Below are 17,341 nucleotides of genomic sequence, written 5' to 3'. Positions count from 1 at the left end.
ACTGGAAAGAAATTAAGCTGCACACGGAGCTTTGTCTCGGCCGTTTTAATTGATGGGTGATAACAGGATAAGGCATAGTCCTGACGCGTTTCCTTTCCCCATGGAAACTTTTTCGAAGGTGAGCCTTGCACCTAAAACACGCCGTGTGTATTACAGCCTGATGTTTTCCATTGATTTCACTTCCTCCGATGGCACTTCTTTTTTGGAATCACTTCCTTTCAATGTTGCATTATAGGGTCTGTAGTTCAAACGGCTGTTCATATTTACAACTCTCCAGTGGGCGGTGCATTGGTTTCCTGTTGTGATGAAAATCATTATTAGCACAATTTTCCATCATTGCCGGCAAAAAGTTCCCCCAGGTCAGCCTACTCTCAAAGCTGACTCAGGGCCAATACCGAGGTCCAGTCCTCGGCGGCACCGCTCTCCAGAATCGTTTTACCGAATCACACTTTTTGGTTCAAGTTTGGAGGGCAATGGTGCTCTTGTGGGGGTGCGTCACTCTTCAGCGGAACCAAGCTGATATTTATGTCCACATAATCTCCCCCACTGGACAGAAATTGAGCTGCACACGGAGCTTTGTCTCGGCCGTTTTAAATAATGGGTGACAACAGGATAAGGCATAGTCCTGACGCGTTTCGTTTCCCCATGGAAACATTTTCGAAGGTGAGCCTTGCACCTAAAACACGCCGTGTGTTTCACAGCCCGAGGTTTTCCATTGATTTCACTTCCTCCGATGGCGCTTCTTTTTTGGAATCACTTCCTTTCAATGTTGCATTATGGGGTCTGTGGTTCAAACGGCTGTTCATATTTACAACCCTCCAGTGGGCGGTGCATTGGTTTCCTGTTGTGATGAAAATCATTATTAGCACAATTGTCCATCATTGCCGGCAAAAAGTTCCCCCATGTCAGCCTACTTTCAAGCTGACTCGGGGCCAATACCGAGGTCCAGTCCTCGGCGGCACCGCTCTCCAGAATCGTTTTACCGAATCACACTTTTTGGTTCAAGTTTGGAGGGCAATGGCACTCTTGTGGGGGTGCGTCGCTCTTCGGCGGAACCAAGCCGATATTTATGTCCACATAATCTCCCCGACTGGAAAGAAATTGAGCCACACACGGAGCTTTGTCTTGGCCGTTTTAATTGATGGGTGACAACAGGATAAGGCATAGTCCTGACGCGTTTCGTTTCCCCATGGAAACTTTTTCGAAGGTGAGCCTTGCACCTAAAACACGCCGTGTGTATTACAGCCTGATGTTTTCCATTGATTTCACTTCCTCCGATGGCACTTCTTTTTTGGAATCACTTCCTTTCAAAGTTGCATTATGGGGTCTGTGGTTCAAACGGCTGTTGATATTTACAACCCTCCAGTGGGCGGTGCATTGGTTTCCTGATGTGATGAAAATCATTATTAGCACAATTTTCCATCATTGCCGGCAAAAAGTTGCCCCAGGTCAGCCTACTTTCAAAGCTGACTCAGGGCCAATACCGAGGTCCAGTCCTCGGCGGCACCGCTCTCCAGAATCGTTTTACCGAATCACACTTTTTGGTTCAAGTTTGGAGGGCAATGGTGCTCTTGTGGGGGTGCGTCACTCTTCAGCGGATCCAAGCTGATATTTATGTCCACATAATCTCCCCCACTGGACAGAAATTGAGCTGCACACGGAGATTTGTCTCGGCCGTTTTAATTAATGGGTGACAACAGGATAAGGCATAGTCCTGACGCGTTTCGTTTCCCCATGGAAACTTTTTCGAAGGTGAGCCTTGCACCTAAAACACGCCGTGTGTTTCACAGCCCGATGTTTTCCATTGATTTCACTTCCTCCGATGGCACTTCTTTTTTGGAATCACTTCCTTTCAATGTTGCATTATGGGGTCTGTGGTTCAAACGGCTGTTCATATTTACAACCCTCCAGTGGGCGGTGCATTGGTTTCCTGTTGTGATTAAAATCATTATTAGCACAATTGTCCATCATTGCCGGCAAAAAGTTCCCCCATGTCAGCCTACTTTCAAAGCTGACTCAGGGCCAATACCGAGGTCCAGTCCTCGGCGGCACCGCTCTCCAGAATCGTTTTACCGAATCACACTTTTTGGTTCAAGTTTGGAGGGCAATGGCGCTCTTGTGGGGGTGCGTCACTCTTCGGCTGAACCAAGCCGATATTTATGTCCACATAATCTCCCCCACTGGAAAGAAATTGAGCCGCACACGGAGCTTTGTCTCGGCCCTTTTAATTGATTGGTGACAACAGGATAAGGCATAGTCCTGACGCGTTTCGTTTCCCCATGGAAACTTTTTCGAAGGTGAGCCTTGCACCTAAAACACGCCGTGTGTTTCACAGCCCGATGTTTTCCATTGATTTCACTTCCTCCGATGGCACTTCTTTTTTGGAATCACTTCCTTTCAATGTTGCATTATGGGGTATGTGGTTCAAACGGCTGTACATATTTACAACTCTCCAGTGGGCGGTGCATTGGTTTCCTGTTGTGATGAAAATCCATATTAGCACAATTGTCCATCATTGCCGGCAAAAAGTTCCCCTATGTCAGCCTACTTTCAAAGCTGACTCAGGGCCAATACCGAGGTCCAGTCCTCGGCGGCACCACTCTCCAGAATCGTTTTACCGAATCACACTTTTTGGTTCAAGTTTGGAGGGCAATGGCGCTCTTGTGGGGGTGCGTCACTCTTCGGCGGAACCAAGCCGATATTTAAGTCCACATAATATCCCCCACTGGAAAGAAATTGAGCCGCACACGGAGCTTTGTCTCGGCCGTTTTCATTGATTGGTGACAACAGGATAAGGCATAGTCCTGACGCGTTTCGTTTCCCCATGGAAACTTTTTCGAAGGTGAGCCTTGCACCTAAAACACGCCGTGTGTTTCACAGCCCGATGTTTTCCATTGATTTCACTTCCTCCGATGGCACTTCTTTTTTGGAATCACTTCCTTTCAATGTTGCATTATGGGGTCTGTGGTTCAAACGGCGTTCATATTTACAACCCTCCAGTGGGCGGTGCATTGGTTTCCTGTTGTGATGAAAATCATTATTAGCACAATTGTCCATCATTGCCGGCAAAAAGTTCCCCCATGTCAGCCTACTTTCAAAGCTGACACGGGGCCAATACCGAGGTCCAGTCCTCGGCGGCACCGATCTCCAGAATCGTTTTACCGAATCACACTTTTTGGTTCAAGTTTGGAGGGCAATGGCGCTCTTGTGGGGGTGCGTCACTCTTCGGCTGAACCAAGCCGATATTTATGTCCACATAATCTCCCCCACTGGAAAGAAATTGAGCCGCACACGGAGCTTTGTCTCGGCCCTTTTAATTGATTGGTGACAACAGGATAAGGCATAGTCCTGACGCGTTTCGTTTCCCCATGGAAACTTTTTCGAAGGTGAGTCTTGCACCTAAAACACGCCGTGTGTTTCACAGCCCGATGTTTTCCATTGATTTCACTTCCTCCGATGGCACTTCTTTTTTGGAATCACTTCCTTTCAATGTTGCATTATGGGGTCTGTGGTTCAAACGGCTGTACATATTTACAACTCTCCAGTGGGCGGTGCATTGGTTTCCTGTTGTGATGAAAATCATTATTAGCACAATTGTCCATCATTGCCGGCAAAAAGTTCCCCTATGTCAGCCTACTTTCAAAGCTGACTCAGGGCCAATACCGAGGTCCAGTCCTCGGCGGCACCACTCTCCAGAATCGTTTTACCGAATCACACTTTTTGGTTCAAGTTTGGAGGGCAATGGCGCTCTTGTGGGGGTGCGTCACTCTTCGGCGGAACCAAGCCGATATTTAAGTCCACATAATATCCCCCACTGGAAAGAAATTGAGCCGCACACGGAGCTTTGTCTCGGCCGTTTTCATTGATTGGTGACAACAGGATAAGGCATAGTCCTGACGCGTTTCGTTTCTCCATGGAAACTTTTTCGAAGGTGAGCCTTGCACCTAAAACACGCCGTGTTTTTCACAGCCCGATGTTTTCCATTGATTTCACTTCCTCCGATGGCACTTCTTTTTTGGAATCACTTCCTTTCAATGTTGCATTATGGGGTCTGTGGTTCAAACGGCTGTTCATATTTAGAACCCTCCAGTGGGCGGTGCATTGGTTTCCTGTTGTGATGAAAATCATTATTAGCCCAATTGTCCATCATTGCCGGCAAAAAGTTCCCCCATGTCAGCCTACTTTCAAAGCTGACACGGGGCCAATACCGAGGTCCAGTCCTCGGCGGCACCGCTCTCCAGAATCATTTTATCGAATCACAGTTTTTGGTTCAAGTTTGGAGGGCAATGGCGCTCTTGTGGGGGTGTGTCGCTCTTCGGCGGAACCAAGCCGATATTTATGTCCACATAATCTCCCCGACTGGAAAGAAATTGAGCCTCACACGGAGCTTTGTCTCGGCCGTTTTAATTGATGGGTGACAACAGGATAAGGCATAGTCCTGACGCGTATCGTTTCCCCATGGAAACTTTTTCGAAGGTGAGCCTTGCACCTAAAACACGCCGTGTGTATTACAGTCTGATGTTTTCCATTGATTTCACTTCCTCCGATGGCACTTCTTTTTTGGAATCACTTCCTTTCAATGTTGCATTATGGGGTCTGTTGTTCAAACGGCTGTTCATATTTAGAACCCTCCAGTGGGCGGTGCATTGGTTTCCTGTTGTGATGAAAATCATTATTAGCCCAATTGTCCATCATTGCCGGCAAAAAGTTCCCCCATGTCAGCCTACTTTCAAAGCTGACTCGGGGCCAATACCGAGGTCCAGTCCTCGGCGGCACCGCTCTCCAGAATCGTTTTATCGAATCACACTTTTTGGTTCAAGTTTGGAGGGCAATGGTGCTCTTGTGGGGGTGCGTCGCTCTTCGGCGGAACCAAGCCGACATTTATGTCCACATAATCTCCCTGACTGGAAAGAAATTGAGCCGCACACGGAGCTTTGTCTCGGCCGTTTTAATTGATGGGTGACAACAGGATAAGGCATAGTCCTGACGCGTTTCGTTTCTCCATGGAAACTTTTTCAAAGGTGAGCCTTGCACCTAAAACACGCCGTGTTTTTCACAGCCCGATGTTTTCCATTGATTTCACTTCCTCCGATGGCACTTCTTTTTTGGAATCACTTCCTTTCAATGTTGCATTATGGGGTCTGTGGTTCAAACGGCTGTTCATATTTACAACCCTCCAGTGGGCGGTGCATTGGTTTCCTGTTGTGATGAAAATCATTATTAGCACAATTGTCCATCATTGCCGGCAAAAAGTTCCCCCATGTCGGCCTACTTTCAAAGCTGACTCAGGGCCAATACCGAGGTCCAGTCCTCGGCGGCACCGCTCTCCAGAATCGTTTTACCGAATCACACTTTTTGGTTCAAGTTTGGAGGGCAATGGCGCTCTTGTGGGGGTGCGTCACTCTTCGGCTGAACCAAGCCGATATTTATGTCCACATAATCTCCCCCACTGGAAAGAAATTGAGCCGCACACGGAGCTTTGTCTCGGCCGTTTTCATTGATTGGTGACAACAGGATAAGGCATAGTCCTGACGCGTTTCGTTTCCCCATGGAAACTTTTTCGAAGGTGAGCCTTGCACCTAAAACACGCCGTGTGTTTCACAGCCCGATGTTTTCCATTGATTTCACTTCCTCCGATGGCACTTCTTTTTTGGAATCACTTCCTTTCAATGTTGCATTATGGGGTCTGTGGTTCAAACGGCGTTCATATTTACAACCCTCCAGTGGGCGGTGCATTGGTTTCCTGTTGTGATGAAAATCATTATTAGCACAATTGTCCATCATTGCCGGCAAAAAGTTCCCCCATGTCAGCCTACTTTCAAAGCTGACACGGGGCCAATACCGAGGTCCAGTCCTCGGCGGCACCGCTCTCCAGAATCGTTTTATCGAATCACACTTTTTGGTTCAAGTTTGGAGGGCAATGGCGCTCTTGTGGGGGTGTGTCGCTCTTCGGCGGAACCAAGCCGATATTTATGTCCACATAATCTCCCCGACTGGAAAGAAATTGAGCCGCACACGGAGCTTTGTCTCAGCCGTTTTAATTGATGGGTGACAACAGGATAAGGCATAGTCCTGACGCGTTTCGTTTCTCCATGGAAACTTTTTCGAAGGTGAGCCTTGCACCTAAAACACGCCGTGTTTTTCACAGCCCGATGTTTTCCATTGATTTCACTTCCTCCGATGGCACTTCTTTTTTGGAATCACTTCCTTTCAATGTTGCATTATGGGGTCTGTGGTTCAAACGGCTGTTCATATTTAGAACCCTCCAGTGGGCGGTGCATTGGTTTCCTGTTGTGATGAAAATCATTATTAGCCCAATTGTCCATCATTGCCGGCAAAAAGTTCCCCCATGTCAGCCTACTTTCAAAGCTGACACGGGGCCAATACCGAGGTCCAGTCCTCGGCGGCACCGCTCTCCAGAATCGTTTTATCGAATCACAGTTTTTGGTTCAAGTTTGGAGGGCAATGGCGCTCTTGTGGGGGTGTGTCGCTCTTCGGCGGAACCAAGCCAATATTTATGTCCACATAATATCCCCGACTGGAAAGAAATTGAGCCTCACACGGAGCTTTGTCTCGGCCGTTTTAATTGATGGGTGACAACAGGATAAGGCATAGTCCTGACGCGTATCGTTTCCCCATGGAAACTTTTTCGAAGGTGAGCCTTGCACCTAAAACACGCCGTGTGTATTACAGTCTGATGTTTTCCATTGATTTCACTTCCTCCGATGGCACTTCTTTTTTGGAATCACTTCCTTTCAATGTTGCATTATGGGGTCTGTTGTTCAAACGGCTGTTCATATTTAGAACCCTCCAGTGGGCGGTGCATTGGTTTCCTGTTGTGATGAAAATCATTATTAGCCCAATTGTCCATCATTGCCGGCAAAAAGTTCCCCCATGTCAGCCTACTTTCAAAGCTGACTCGGGGCCAATACCGAGGTCCAGTCCTCGGCGGCACCGCTCTCCAGAATCGTTTTATCGAATCACACTTTTTGGTTCAAGTTTGGAGGGCAATGGTGCTCTTGTGGGGGTGCGTCGCTCTTCGGCGGAACCAAGCCGATATTTATGTCCACATAATCTCCCTGACTGGAAAGAAATTGAGCCGCACACGGAGCTTTGTCTCGGCCGTTTTAATTGATGGGTGACAACAGGATAAGGCATAGTCCTGACGCGTTTCGTTTCTCCATGGAAACTTTTTCAAAGGTGAGCCTTGCACCTAAAACACGCCGTGTTTTTCACAGCCCGATGTTTTCCATTGATTTCACTTCCTCCGATAGCACTTCTTTTTTGGAATCACTTCCTTTCAATGTTGCATTATGGGGTCTGTGGTTCAAACGGCTGTTCATATTTACAACCCTCCAGTGGGCGGTGCATTGGTTTCCTGTTGTGATGAAAATCATTATTAGCACAATTGTCCATCATTGCCGGCAAAAAGTTCCCCCATGTCGGCCTACTTTCAAAGCTGACTCAGGGCCAATACCGAGGTCCAGTCCTCGGCGGCACCGCTCTCCAGAATCGTTTTACCGAATCACACTTTTTGGTTCAAGTTTGGAGGGCAATGGCGCTCTTGTGGGGGTGCGTCACTCTTCGGCTGAACCAAGCCGATATTTATGTCCACATAATCTCCCCCACTGGAAAGAAATTGAGCCGCACACGGAGCTTTGTCTCGGCCCTTTTAATTGATTGGTGACAACAGGATAAGGTATAGTCCTGACGCGTTTCGTTTCCCCATGGAAACTTTTTCGAAGGTGAGCCTTGCACCTAAAACACGCCGTGTGTTTCACAGCCCGATGTTTTCCATTGATTTCACTTCCTCCGATGGCACTTCTTTTTTGGAATCACTTCCTTTCAATGTTGCATTATGGGGTCTGTGGTTCAAACGGCTGTTCATATTTACAACCCTCCAGTGGGCGGTGCATTGGTTTCCTGTTGTGATGAAAATCATTATTAGCACAATTGTCCATCATTGCCGGCAAAAAGTTCCCCTATGTCAGCCTACTTTCAAAGCTGACTCAGGGCCAATACCGAGGTCCAGTCCTCGGCGGCACCGCTCTCCAGAATCGTTTTACCGAATCACACTTTTTGGTTCAAGTTTGGAGGGCAATGGCGCTCTTGTGGGGGTGCGTCACTCTTCGGCGGAACCAAGCCGATATTTAAGTCCACATAATCTCCCCGACTGGAAAGAAATTGAGCCTCACACGGAGCTTTGTCTCGGCCGTTTTAATTGATGGGTGACAACAGGATAAGGCATAGTCCTGACGCGTATCGTTTCCCCATGGTAACTTTTTCGAAGGTGAGCCTTGCACCTAAAACACGCCGTGTGTATTACAGTCTGATGTTTTCCATTGATTTCACTTCCTCCGATGGCACTTCTTTTTTGGAATCACTTCCTTTCAATGTTGCATTATGGGGTCTGTTGTTCAAACGGCTGTTCATATTTAGAACCCTCCAGTGGGCGGTGCATTGGTTTCCTGTTGTGATGAAAATCATTATTAGCCCAATTGTCCATCATTGCCGGCAAAAAGTTCCCCCATGTCAGCCTACTTTCAAAGCTGACTCGGGGCCAATACCGAGGTCCAGTCCTCGGCGGCACCGCTCTCCAGAATCGTTTTATCGAATCACACTTTTTGGTTCAAGTTTGGAGGGCAATGGTGCTCTTGTGGGGGTGCGTCGCTCTTCGGCGGAACCAAGCCGATATTTATGTCCACATAATCTCCCTGACTGGAAAGAAATTGAGCCGCACACGGAGCTTTGTCTCGGCCGTTTTAATTGATGGGTGACAACAGGATAAGGCATAGTCCTGACGCGTTTCGTTTCTCCATGGAAACTTTTTCAAAGGTGAGCCTTGCACCTAAAACACGCCGTGTTTTTCACAGCCCGATGTTTTCCATTGATTTCACTTCCTCCGATGGCACTTCTTTTTTGGAATCACTTCCTTTCAATGTTGCATTATGGGGTCTGTGGTTCAAACGGCTGTTCATATTTACAACCCTCCAGTGGGCGGTGCATTGGTTTCCTGTTGTGATGAAAATCATTATTAGCACAATTGTCCATCATTGCCGGCAAAAAGTTCCCCCATGTCGGCCTACTTTCAAAGCTGACTCAGGGCCAATACCGAGGTCCAGTCCTCGGCGACACCGCTCTCCAGAATCGTTTTACCGAATCACACTTTTTGGTTCAAGTTTGGAGGGCAATGGCGCTCTTGTGGGGGTGCGTCACTCTTCGGCTGAACCAAGCCGATATTTATGTCCACATAATCTCCCCCACTGGAAAGAAATTGAGCCGCACACGGAGCTTTGTCTCGGCCCTTTTAATTGATTGGTGACAACAGGATAAGGCATAGTCCTGACGCGTTTCGTTTCCCCATGGAAACTTTTTCGAAGGTGAGCCTTGCACCTAAAACACGCCGTGTGTTTCACAGCCCGATGTTTTCCATTGATTTCACTTCCTCCGATGGCACTTCTTTTTTGGAATCACTTCCTTTCAATGTTGCATTATGGGGTCTGTGGTTCAAACGGCTGTTCATATTTACAACCCTCCAGTGGGCGGTGCATTGGTTTCCTGTTGTGATGAAAATCATTATTAGCACAATTGTCCATCATTGCCGGCAAAAAGTTCCCCTATGTCAGCCTACTTTCAAAGCTGACTCAGGGCCAATACCGAGGTCCAGTCCTCGGCGGCACCACTCTCCAGAATCGTTTTACCGAATCACACTTTTTGGTTCAAGTTTGGAGGGCAATGGCGCTCTTGTGGGGGTGCGTCACTCTTCGGCGGAAACAAGCCGATATTTAAGTCCACATAATATCCCCCACTGGAAAGAAATTGAGCCGCACACGGAGCTTTGTCTCGGCCGTTTTCATTGATTGGTGACAACAGGATAAGGCATAGTCCTGACGCGTTTCGTTTCCCCATGGAAACTTTTTCGAAGGTGAGCCTTGCACCTAAAACACGCCGTGTGTTTCACAGCCCGATGTTTTCCATTGATTTCACTTCCTCCGATGGCACTTCTTTTTTGGAATCACTTCCTTTCAATGTTGCATTATGGGGTCTGTGGTTCAAACGGCGTTCATATTTACAACCCTCCAGTGGGCGGTGCATTGGTTTCCTGTTGTGATGAAAATCATTATTAGCACAATTGTCCATCATTGCCGGCAAAAAGTTCCCCCATGTCAGCCTACTTTCAAAGCTGACACGGGGCCAATACCGAGGTCCAGTCCTCGGCGGCACCGCTCTCCAGAATCGTTTTATCGAATCACAGTTTTTGGTTCAAGTTTGGAGGGCAATGGCGCTCTTGTGGGGGTGCGTCACTCTTCGGCGGAACCAAGCCGATATTTATGTCCACATAATCTCCCCGACTGGAAAGAAATTGAGCCGCACACGGAGCTTTGTCTCAGCCGTTTTAATTGATGGGTGACAACAGGATAAGGCATAGTCCTGACGCGTTTCGTTTCTCCATGGAAACTTTTTCGAAGGTGAGCCTTGCACCTAAAACACGCCGTGTTTTTCACAGCCCGATGTTTTCCATTGATTTCACTTCCTCCGATGGCACTTCTTTTTTGGAATCACTTCCTTTCAATGTTGCATTATGGGGTCTGTGGTTCAAACGGCTGTTTATATTTACAACCCTCCAGTGGGCGGTGCATTGGTTTCCTGTTGTGATGAAAATCATTATTAGCACAATTGTCCATCATTGCCGGGAAAAAGTTCCCCCATGTCAGCCTAATTTCAAAGCTGACTCGGGGCCAATACCGAGGTCCAGTCCTCGGCGGCACTGCTCTCCAAAATCGTTTTACCGAATCACACTTTTTGGTTCAAGTTTGGAGGGCAATGGCGCTCTTGTGGGGGTGCGTCGCTCTTCGGCGGAACCAAGCCGATATTTATGTCCACATAATCCCCCCGACTGGAAAGAAATTGAGCCGCACACGGAGCTTTGTCTCGGCCTTTTTAATTGATGGGTGACAACAGGATAAGGCATAGTCCTGACGCGTTTCGTTTCTCCATGGAAACTTTTTCGAAGGTGAGCCTTGCACCTAAAACACGCCATGTTTTTCACAGCCCGATGTTTTCCATTGATTTCACTTCCTCCGATGGCACTTCTTTTTTGGAATCACTTCCTTTCAATGTTGCATTATGGGGTCTGTGGTTCAAACGGCTGTTCATATTTACAACCCTCCAGTGGGCGGTGCATTGGTTTCCTGTTGTGATGAAAATCATTATTAGCAGATTGTTCATCATTGCCGGCAAAAAGTTCCCCCATGTCAGCCTACTTTCAAAGCTGACTCGGGGCCAATACCGAGGTCCAGTCCTCGGCGGCACTGCTCTCCAGAATCGTTTTACCGAATCACACTTTTTGGTTCAAGTCTGGAGGGTAATGACGCTCTTGTGGGGGTGCGTCACTCTTCGGCGGAACCAAGCCGATATTTATGTCCACATAATCTCCCCGACTGGAAAGAAATTGAGCCGCACACGGAGCTTTGTCTCAGCCGTTTTAATTGATGGGTGACAACAGGATAAGGCATAGTCCTGACGCGTTTCGTTTCTCCATGGAAACTTTTTCGAAGGTGAGCCTTGCACCTAAAACACGCCGTGTTTTTCACAGCCCGATGTTTTCCATTGATTTCACTTCCTCCGATGGCACTTCTTTTTTGGAATCACTTCCTTTCAATGTTGCATTATGGGGTCTGTGGTTCAAACGGCTGTTCATATTTACAACCCTCCAGTGGGCGGTGCATTGGTTTCCTGTTGTGATGAAAATCATTATTAGCACAATTGTCCATCATTGCCGGCAAAAAGTTCCCCCATGTCGGCCTACTTTCAAAGCTGACTCAGGGCCAATACCGAGGTCCAGTCCTCGGCGGCACCGCTCTCCAGAATCGTTTTACCGAATCACACTTTTTGGTTCAAGTTTGGAGGGCAATGGCGCTCTTGTGGGGGTGCGTCACTCTTCGGCTGAACCAAGCCGATATTTATGTCCACATAATCTCCCCCACTGGAAAGAAATTGAGCCGCACACGGAGCTTTGTCTCGGCCCTTTTAATTGATTGGTGACAACAGGATAAGGCATAGTCCTGACGCGTTTCGTTTCCCCATGGAAACTTTTTCGAAGGTGAGCCTTGCACCTAAAACACGCCTTGTGTTTCACAGCCCGATGTTTTCCATTGATTTCACTTCCTCCGATGGCACTTCTTTTTTGGAATCACTTCCTTTCAATGTTGCATTATGGGGTCTGTGGTTCAAACGGCTGTACATATTTACAACTCTCCAGTGGGCGGTGCATTGGTTTCCTGTTGTGATGAAAATCATTATTAGCACAATTGTCCATCATTGCCGGCAAAAAGTTCCCCTATGTCAGCCTACTTTCAAAGCTGACTCAGGGCCAATACCGAGGTCCAGTCCTCGGCGGCACCACTCTCCAGAATCGTTTTACCGAATCACACTTTTTGGTTCAAGTTTGGAGGGCAATGGCGCTCTTGTGGGGGTGCGTCACTCTTCGGCGGAACCAAGCCGATATTTAAGTCCACATAATATCCCCCACTGGAAAGAAATTGAGCCGCACACGGAGCTTTGTCTCGGCCGTTTTCATTGATTGGTGACAACAGGATAAGGCATAGTCCTGACGCGTTTCGTTTCCCCATGGAAACTTTTTCGAAGGTGAGCCTTGCACCTAAAACACGCCGTGTGTTTCACAGCCCGATGTTTTCCATTGATTTCACTTCCTCCGATGGCACTTCTTTTTTGGAATCACTTCCTTTCAATGTTGCATTATGGGGTCTGTGGTTCAAACGGCGTTCATATTTACAACCCTCCAGTGGGCGGTGCATTGGTTTCCAGTTGTGATGAAAATCATTATTAGCACAATTGTCCATCATTGCCGGCAAAAAGTTCCCCCATGTCAGCCTACTTTCAAAGCTGACACGGGGCCAATACCGAGGTCCAGTCCTCGGCGGCACCGATCTCCAGAATCGTTTTACCGAATCACACTTTTTGGTTCAAGTTTGGAGGGCAATGGCGCTCTTGTGGGGGTGCGTCACTCTTCGGCTGAACCAAGCCGATATTTATGTCCACATAATCTCCCCCACTGGAAAGAAATTGAGCCGCACACGGAGCTTTGTCTCGGCCCTTTTAATTGATTGGTGACAACAGGATAAGGCATAGTCCTGACGCGTTTCGTTTCCCCATGGAAACTTTTTCGAAGGTGAGCCTTGCACCTAAAACACGCCGTGTGTTTCACAGCCCGATGTTTTCCATTGATTTCACTTCCTCCGATGGCACTTCTTTTTTGGAATCACTTCCTTTCAATGTTGCATTATGGGGTCTGTGGTTCAAACGGCTGTACATATTTACAACTCTCCAGTGGGCGGTGCATTGGTTTCCTGTTGTGATGAAAATCATTATTAGCACAATTGTCCATCATTGCCGGCAAAAAGTTCCCCTATGTCAGCCTACTTTCAAAGCTGACTCAGGGCCAATACCGAGGTCCAGTCCTCGGCGGCACCACTCTCCAGAATCGTTTTACCGAATCACACTTTTTGGTTCAAGTTTGGAGGGCAATGTCGCTCTTGTGGGGGTGCGTCACTCTTCGGCAGAACCAAGCCGATATTTAAGTCCACATAATATCCCCCACTGGAAAGAAATTGAGCCGCACACGGAGCTTTGTCTCGGGCGTTTTCATTGATTGGTGACAACAGGATAAGGCATAGTCCTGACGCGTTTCGTTTCCCCATGGAAACTTTTTCGAAGGTGAGCCTTGCACCTAAAACACGCCGTGTGTTTCACAGCCCGATGTTTTCCATTGATTTCACTTCCTCCGATGGCACTTCTTTTTTGGAATCACTTCCTTTCAATGTTGCATTATGGGGTCTGTGGTTCAAACGGCGTTCATATTTACAACCCTCCAGTGGGCGGTGCATTGGTTTCCTGTTGTGATGAAAATCATTATTAGCACAATTGTCCATCCTTGCCGGCAAAAAGTTCCCCCATGTCAGCCTACTTTCAAAGCTGACACGGGGCCAATACCGAGGTCCAGTCCTCGGCGGCACCGCTCTCCAGAATCGTTTTATCGAATCACAGTTTTTGGTTCAAGTTTGGAGGGCAATGGCGCTCTTGTGGGGGTGTGTCGCTCTTCGGCGGAACCAAGCCGATATTTATGTCCACATAATCTCCCCGACTGGAAAGAAATTGAGCCGCACACGGAGCTTTGTCTCAGCCGTTTTAATTGATGGGTGACAACAGGATAAGGCATAGTCCTGACGCGTTTCGTTTCTCCATGGAAACTTTTTCGAAGGTGAGCCTTGCACCTAAAACACGCCGTGTTTTTCACAGCCCGATGTTTTCCATTGATTTCACTTCCTCCGATGGCACTTCTTTTTTGGAATCACTTCCTTTCAATGTTGCATTATGGGGTCTGTGGTTCAAACGGCTGTTCATATTTAGAACCCTCCAGTGGGCGGTGCATTGGTTTCCTGTTGTGATGAAAATCATTATTAGCCCAATTGTCCATCATTGCCGGCAAAAAGTTCCCCCATGTCAGCCTACTTTCAAAGCTGACACGGGGCCAATACCGAGGTCCAGTCCTCGGCGGCACCGCTCTCCAGAATCGTTTTATCGAATCACAGTTTTTGGTTCAAGTTTGGAGGGCAATGGCGCTCTTGTGGGGGTGTGTCGCTCTTCGGCGGAACCAAGCCAATATTTATGTCCACATAATCTCCCCGACTGGAAAGAAATTGAGCCTCACACGGAGCTTTGTCTCGGCCGTTTTAATTGATGGGTGACAACAGGATAAGGCATAGTCCTGACGCGTATCGTTTCCCCATGGAAACTTTTTCGAAGGTGAGCCTTGCACCTAAAACACGCCGTGTGTATTACAGTCTGATGTTTTCCATTGATTTCACTTCCTCCGATGGCACTTCTTTTTTGGAATCACTTCCTTTCAATGTTGCATTATGGGGTCTGTTGTTCAAACGGCTGTTCATATTTAGAACCCTCCAGTGGGCGGTGCATTGGTTTCCTGTTGTGATGAAAATCATTATTAGCCCAATTGTCCATCATTGCCGGCAAAAAGTTCCCCCATGTCAGCCTACTTTCAAAGCTGACTCGGGGCCAATACCGAGGTCCAGTCCTCGGCGGCACCGCTCTCCAGAATCGTTTTATCGAATCACACTTTTTGGTTCAAGTTTGGAGGGCAATGGTGCTCTTGTGGGGGTGCGTCGCTCTTCGGCGGAACCAAGCCGATATTTATGTCCACATAATCTCCCTGACTGGAAAGAAATTGAGCCGCACACGGAGCTTTGTCTCGGCCGTTTTAATTGATGGGTGACAACAGGATAAGGCATAGTCCTGACGCGTTTCGTTTCTCCATGGAAACTTTTTCAAAGGTGAGCCTTGCACCTAAAACACGCGGTTTTTTTCACAGCCCGATGTTTTCCATTGATTTCACTTCCTCCGATGGCACTTCTTTTTTGGAATCACTTCCTTTCAATGTTGCATTATGGGGTCTGTGGTTCAAACGGCTGTTCATATTTACAACCCTCCAGTGGGCGGTGCATTGGTTTCCTGTTGTGATGAAAATCATTATTAGCACAATTGTCCATCATTGCCGGCAAAAAGTTCCCCCATGTCGGCCTACTTTCAAAGCTGACTCAGGGCCAATACCGAGGTCCAGTCCTCGGCGGCACCGCTCTCCAGAATCGTTTTACCGAATCACACTTTTTGGTTCAAGTTTGGAGGGCAATGGCGCTCTTGTGGGGGTGCGTCACTCTTCGGCTGAACCAAGCCGATATTTATGTCCACATAATCTCCCCCACTGGAAAGAAATTGAGCCGCACACGGAGCTTTGTCTCGGCCCTTTTAATTGATTGGTGACAACAGGATAAGGTATAGTCCTGACGCGTTTCGTTTCCCCATGGAAACTTTTTCGAAGGTGAGCCTTGCACCTAAAACACGCCGTGTGTTTCACAGCCCGATGTTTTCCATTGATTTCACTTCCTCCGATGGCACTTCTTTTTTGGCATCACTTCCTTTCAATGTTGCATTATGGGGTCTGTGGTTCAAACGGCTGTTCATATTTACAACCCTCCAGTGGGCGGTGCATTGGTTTCCTGTTGTGATGAAAATCATTATTAGCACAATTGTCCATCATTGCCGGCAAAAAGTTCCCCTATGTCAGCCTACTTTCAAAGCTGACTCAGGGCCAATACCGAGGTCCAGTCCTCGGCGGCACCGCTCTCCAGAATCGTTTTACCGAATCACACTTTTTGGTTCAAGTTTGGAGGGCAATGGCGCTCTTGTGGGGGTGCGTCACTCTTCGGCGGAACCAAGCCGATATTTAAGTCCACATAATCTCCCCGACTGGAAAGAAATTGAGCCTCACACGGAGCTTTGTCTCGGCCGTTTTAATTGATGGGTGACAACAGGATAAGGCATAGTCCTGACGCGTATCGTTTCCCCATGGAAACTTTTTCGAAGGTGAGCCTTGCACCTAAAACACGCCGTGTGTATTACAGTCTGATGTTTTCCATTGATTTCACTTCCTCCGATGGCACTTCTTTTTTGGAATCACTTCCTTTCAATGTTGCATTATGGGGTCTGTTGTTCAAACGGCTGTTCATATTTAGAACCCTCCAGTGGGCGGTGCATTGGTTTCCTGTTGTGATGAAAATCATTATTAGCCCAATTGTCCATCATTGCCGGCAAAAAGTTCCCCCATGTCAGCCTACTTTCAAAGCTGACTCGGGGCCAATACCGAGGTCCAGTCCTCGGCGGCACCGCTCTCCAGAATTGTTTTATCGAATCACACTTTTTGGTTCAAGTTTGGAGGGCAATGGTGCTCTTGTGGGGGTGCGTCGCTCTTCGGCGGAACCAAGCCGATATTTATGTCCACATAATCTCCCTGACTGGAAAGAAATTGAGCCGCACACGGAGCTTTGTCTCGGCCGTTTTAATTGATGGGTGACAACAGGATAAGGCATAGTCCTGACGCGTTTCGTTTCTCCATGGAAACTTTTTCAAAGGTGAGCCTTGCACCTAAAACACGCCGTGTTTTTCACAGCCCGATGTTTTCCATTGATTTCACTTCCTCCGATGGCACTTCTTTTTTGGAATCACTTCCTTTCAATGTTGCATTATGGGGTCTGTGGTTCAAACGGCTGTTCATATTTAGAACCCTCCAGTGGGCGGTGCATTGGTTTCCTGTTGTGATGAAAATCATTATTAGCCCAATTGTCCATCATTGCCGGCAAAAAGTTCCCCCATGTCAGCCTACTTTCAAAGCTGACACGGGGCCAATACCGAGGTCCAGTCCTCGGCGGCACCGCTCTCCAGAATCGTTTTATCGAATCACAGTTTT

This window comes from Lissotriton helveticus, chromosome 8 (genome assembly GCF_964261635.1).
Source record: "Lissotriton helveticus chromosome 8, aLisHel1.1, whole genome shotgun sequence".
Lineage (NCBI taxonomy): Eukaryota > Metazoa > Chordata > Amphibia > Caudata > Salamandridae > Lissotriton > Lissotriton helveticus.
The sequence above is the reverse complement of the archived record's forward strand: the minus strand, read 5'-3'. Positions refer to the sequence as shown.